The sequence below is a fragment of the Pseudophryne corroboree genome, chromosome 3 (genome assembly GCF_028390025.1).
Source record: "Pseudophryne corroboree isolate aPseCor3 chromosome 3, aPseCor3.hap2, whole genome shotgun sequence".
NCBI classification, from domain to species: Eukaryota; Metazoa; Chordata; class Amphibia; order Anura; family Myobatrachidae; genus Pseudophryne; species Pseudophryne corroboree.
Window position 1 is genome coordinate 157,490,934 of NC_086446.1, and position 6,000 is coordinate 157,496,933.

Genomic DNA, 6,000 nt, shown 5'->3' on the forward strand with positions numbered 1-6,000 from the left:
AAATATGCTCATCACTTTCTCTCCCTTGTTTACTTCCGTGTTCTAGCGGAAGTTACGTCACTCACTTGCGGTCCACACACATATTATTATTCGTTATTAATGGATGTCACATGACCGTCATATTAGACGGATCACACACATTCCGTAACGTCACCTTCTTAACTTCATAGCCCGGCAATTTATATTTACAAGGGCCCACATGTATACTCTATTTCTAGATGCTTCCACGTCTTTCACTCTGGTTTCAGCGGAAGTTACTTTTCTTATTTGCGTTCCACATACTAACTTCCGTGTCTATAACGGAAGTCACGTGACCGCCACACCAGACGGATCACAACACCTCCTAACGTCACCTTTAAACACTATCCAGCCCAGTACTCCAGCCTTGTACTTCTTTGTAACTATGACACACATACAAAATCACGGTCATTAAATTGTTTAGACCATTTCAATCGTAATACGCCGACCGGAAGTCACGTCAGTTCCATTTACGGAAATGACGCATGCGTTCCACATGCATTCCATATTAAATTCCGGACGCTCTCTTTGATTTAGTCACCTCTCCACCTCGTTCTTCCTTCGTTTTCTCTTCCTTCTATCTCCCTACCTCACCATACCTTATTGTCACCTTTTTGAGTGCAAATTAAAACCTTGTTTAAAGCTTACATTAATGCTCCAGCCACATGACATCACAGGAAGTGATGTCATCATAAATTGCCCAAGGAGGGTATAAATAAAGCATGTCTGCTCTGTTTGTCTATTCCCTTGATGAAGTCCTGTTGATGACGGACGAAACGCGTTGGGACTACCTGCTGACATTTCCTCTTATGGACAGATAAGCCATCTATCATTTTGAATTCTGTACGCATGCATTCCAGTTATTTATGGACAGGTAAGCTTGATATAATCTTTTATCCTGTACGCATGATATACAGCCATTCATATTTTTATGTATTTTTATGTATTTTTATGTCATTTCGTGTATTAAATAATTTATCTTTTATATATACACTGCCTTGGCTATATATTGACTGCATACTTGGGAATATGCTATTTCCCTAATTAAGCCTAATGTTACATAGCCAGTGATATATTTTGATATTGTACAAAATAACAGTACACACTATGTCTGCTCTTCTTCTTTTTTAACATGTATTAAGCGTCAAAGGAGCATCGCCTGAATTTAGCTTCTCTGGTTATTCAGATAAGTTTTTTAACTGGTTCTATTATACCCACCCTTGATACCTTCATTTATATTCACCTTGTTATATAATTCACACTCTTGGGCGCTTATTTTCACCAATTACTCCAAATCCTTATGTGTGCATGCCAAGCACATTTGTATGTATTATAAGCTGCCACTCATTTAATATTTTGAGAAGTGTTTTTATTCTATATTTATACTTTATTTATACAAAAGGTTATTTTAAATTTAAGGTATAGAAAACACATAGCCGCACCGAAGCGCCGTAGTCTTTACTTTTATGTATATATATATATATATATATATATATATATATATATGTTGCAGTGTCTCCGGCACTCCCATATAGGTATTACCTTGACCCGGTGCCCTCACAGTATAAAGATACACTTGGAAGAACAAAGGTGCGGCACTCAGAGCTCAGGATGGAAGCCTGATGGAAATCTGAATAGACTGAAATGATGCTGACGTGGTGGTCGCTGTTTTCTTTCTTTATCCTGAGCTCTGAGTGCCGCACCTTTGTTCTTTTATATATATAATTGTTCTCAACAGCTGAAAAGCCCTATAGAATGTCAGACTGTACTGGAGACATTCTGAAGACTGATTAGCCCATTTAGCCACACTACAAATAATGCATAATGGCAGTAGCGTGTTACTGCCTGCAGCCAGCAGAGTGAGTCTTAACAACGGCCCAGCAGATAGGTCTATGGAATCCCCGCAAGCATCTTACTTTAACGAAACCCCAAGTGGCAATGTGACACCCACCGAACCACGGTATAACAGGTGTCTGTAACACTAAGTCTTCACTGTTCCTTACAATACAATGCAAATGAGATTAAGATACTGTACATACAGACATTAATGACACAATTCAGCGGAAGATGTTTTATTTCCCTGGGATGCTTTAGTGAATCTTTCTCCGCTGTAAAGGATTTTAAACGATTATCTCACTAACTTGCATAACATAAACAATCACTTTCAAAATATGTATACAATTACACTTACAATATTAAAACAATTGGGGCCCCAATGAACCTTTTGTCTTTCTTAGCTAGCTGAGTGGTTTGTTAAGTGCACTAAACCTGAAATACTTTCTCCTGGAAGCAGCTATTAAGCATGAGGTGGATGCCGCAACTGAAGGTTTAAAACAGGCTTGTCCAACCCGCGGGCCGCGGGCCGCATGCGGCCCAGGTCGGCTAGTAATGCGGCCCAGTGCAATTTTTTATTTTTTAAGAAATTCTAAAGTTTCAAGTTACACTGCCGGCGCTTGCGGCCGGGGCACGTCACAACGGTGACGCCAGCGCGCTTCACCCGCCCCATCCATATTTTTTTTTTGCAGAGTACGGACACCACATGTGAAGCTGAGCCGGCCCCAGCAGGCTGTCAGCACATCCTGATTGGATTGCTGCCGCTGGGACCAGCACCAGCTCACACCCTCTCCGCTGTCAGTCACAGTGTAGCCCTCCTCCACTGCATAGCGGCACACGTGACTGAGCAGCACGAGAGTAGAGGAGCCCAGCGGAGAAATTGGTTCGTAAGTGAGCCGGGGGGAGGGTGTGTGTGTCTGAAGTCCGTGGCCGTGCCGCTGTACAGTGTCCGGGGGAGGGGGCGGGGGGGAATCTGGGTCTGAAGTCCGTGGCCGCGGCCCGCGCCGCTGTACAGTGTCCCGGGGGGGGGGGGGGGAAGAGAGGAGGTCTGAACCGCTGTACAGTGTCGGGGGAAGGGAGGGTCTGGTCTGAAGTCCAGCGCCACGCCACAATACAGTGTCCGGGGGGTTTCTTGGGAGCTGGGATGGACTTGATGTCCAGCACTGCAGCAGTAAAATGAGGCCGGCGGTGTCTAAACTCCACAGTACAGATTGGTTCGGGGGGAGGGGGGTAACGAGGATGAAGTCAGGTGCCACTGCAGTACAATGTGTCCGGGAGGGGGGGGGGGGGGGTTTGGGGTCCGCTGTCAGTCACAGTGTAGCCCTCCTCTACTGCATAGTGGCACACGTGACAGCAGCACGGAGCTCAGCCCAGTGGGAGAATTTTGTGGGCCCTTGATGAAGCACAGTGTGGAGGGGGGGGGGGGAGGGAGAGGAGGAGGAGAGGAAGAGGACTACAGTGTGCGTGTGGGGGGGGGGGGAGAGGAGGAGGAGAGGAAGAGGACTACAGTGTGTGTGTGTGGGGGGGGGGGGGAGAGGAGGAGGAGAGGAAGAGGACTACAGTGTGCGTGTGGGGGGGGGGGAGAGGAGGAGGAGAGGAAGAGGACTACAGTGTGCATGTGGGGGGGGATGCATTGGTGGCTGAGAAACAATGTCATACATCTCACTAACTTCATTTCCAAGTAAGTTTAATATGTCAACTATGTTTTCTATGGTTTTTTTGGATGATCAGGTATCGTTACTGTTATTTTATTTTATGTGCGGCCCAAACCAAATTTTCATCTTCTAATGTGGCCCAGGGAAGGTGAAAGGTTGGACACCCCTGGTTTAAAAGATGGAGCTCAATAGGTCCTATCTGGAGTTTATAAATTCTCTTCTTTGCAAGCAACAATACTGTCTCGTAATAGTCTGTCAATGCGGGTCTATTTCCTTCTAGGTAATCACTGTTTAATCCCAATGCTCAGTGTGCTCATTCTGCTGCTAATGCCAGTTTTAAGGCTCTATTCCTTTAGGGAAACACTGGTGTTAATGTTCATGTAACGCTCCTAACAGATTGCTTGTGTTGAACTCGCCTACTTTTACACCAGTAGGTCAGTAGTAGCCATCCATTAACAATGTACGTGTACTTTATGCCTCTGAATGATGTAACTAGAAGAGAGTACTTCTATGGAGCTGTAGTGTCTCTAGTACTGACGGAAGAGTTGCTCCATGCCTGCTTCCCTTTAGTGATGCTGTCACTGACTTCCACTTATTTCCTAGATAGTAGCCTTGTAAAACTGTATTACATAGCCCTGTTTCCTCTTGCACCAGTGCACTATATATTGTGAATCTCCATCAGTAAAAGAGGTTGCCTGTCTCTGGGTGTACTGGTTACTTTGTAAGGAGCTAACGTGTCCCAATCTCCAATAATCGATATGCTGCCGTTACTGTACGTGTAGTAATCAAGTGACTTACAGGTCTGATGAAGCTGCTGGGGTGTCATGAACTAACTTTTGGGGAAGCTCTGCTCTAATTCCCCTGGAGATGTTAGTATTGCAGTAATTAGGGATTTACAGCCTGGTCAGTGCTGCAGCTGGCTCACCCCTCTTCGGCTGCCACTCCAAGCTGGGGCCACCTTCCATGCCGCCTCTCCGGCTGCAGACTCTCCACTTGCTGCTCACTGGGGAAAGACTCACAGCTGCCCTCCGTCTCTAGCTCTCCCTCTCTGGTCACCGGGAACAGTCGTCAGCACCGGGTAAATAGTGCAGCACTTCTGCTCACTGCTAGCCACTCCTCTCAAAATGGATGCTCAACGACCACCAACTGTCACACACCAGCCAGCATGAGCCAGCCTATCTCTGGAGTTTCATGTGACCTCCAACAGTCACAGTAGTGTCATGAGCCAGCCTCTCCCTGAAGCAGCCTGTGACATCCTGGTAGCCAGCGTGTGGTTGAGAGTTCCCATTCACCATGCGCTAGCCCCGCAGCTCCAGTCCACTGTCACCAATGATGCTCTGGCTGCATGTATACAATGGCAGCATTTACAAAGAAACCGCAACTGTTCTCACTTGGAGTGGGGTATCACAGCAAGTAGCTGTGGTGTTGGTCCGGTGTATAGACAGGCCGGCACACGGGGATAGAGTCCAGGCGGGGGGAGACTGAGAGAGCGCAGGCGGCGGGCAGGGATGGAGGACGTGCGGCGGCGTGACATCAACGCGGGGCGGAGTCAGCAGCATGAATCTATGTCAGGCAGTGCACCCAATGCGGCTGCCAGCCAGAAAACTAACTGTACACTGTCACTCACATGACCGGGCAGCGGGTGCAGCAGCAGAGGGGTAGAGGAATGAACACTGATCACCGTGCTGCTGGCGTGCAGGGGGTACCCGACAGGGGGTGCCTGTGCGCACCAGGCACCCCCCGTGCGTACGCCTATGCTAGAATTCCCTGTTTGTACTGAAATACACTGCACAGGGGGTTCTTGTCAGGTATTGTGCTGCTGATATTGTACTGTGTTGCCTTGCATTGAGCTTTTGATTATGTCAGCTACAAAGGGCAACGGTGCTGGGGCTGATCCCACATTGCGTGGTGTTGACGCTGCAGACACATTTGAGGATAACATAGCAGCTGAGGGTTCAGGTTCTGGGGGTTCCTTACCCCCCAGTGGGACTGTAGCAACCAGGGACGTGCGGTGAGCTAAATTGCTCAGGAGGCACTGGCTAGCACCAGAGCCAGATTTACACGCAATATATGTGCCAAAAGGTACATGGGGACATTCTACACATGTGCAGCAGTATAAACTCCTGAAAATTTTGTGAGTTTTGATTAGAGATGTGTTGAAAAGATAAGAAGGTGAGGCACTGCCTCACCTGCCATAGACTTTTTACTCCAGAGTTTTGGCTATAAAAATGATTAGAATAATGCAAAGTAGATATTTCAAACATATTCTTTGTAGTTTTCATATACTTTATACAGTAAAAACTCTGGCACAAACATTAGACACTAGAGCCCTGACGAAGCTCTAACATAGGGTGAAATGCGCAGAGGGATTAGCCGTGCGCCGCTAGATAGAATCAATGTAATTAGTTAAAATTGTATTCCACTGTATCACCTATCAACCTTATTGTTTTGCTTGTGCATGGTACACTTAGGTGTGTAGAGATATCAGCAAGTA

General features: G+C 46.8%; 1 protein-coding gene across 3 annotated transcripts in view; it reads right to left on the reverse strand.

The window, feature by feature from the left end:
- ZNF488 (zinc finger protein 488) overlaps positions 1 to 4,908 on the reverse strand; it is a 113,491-nt gene extending 108,583 nt beyond the window's left edge. Inside the window, exon 1 of one of the 3 annotated variants that reach the window (XR_010244194.1) lies at positions 4,305 to 4,908. The gene's annotated coding sequence lies outside the window, so the exon portion shown is untranslated. The remainder of the gene's footprint in view (positions 1 to 4,304) is intronic. The other 2 variants (XM_063963390.1, XM_063963389.1) reach the window with 2 other exon arrangements.
- Positions 4,909 to 6,000: the final 1,092 nt, after the last annotated feature.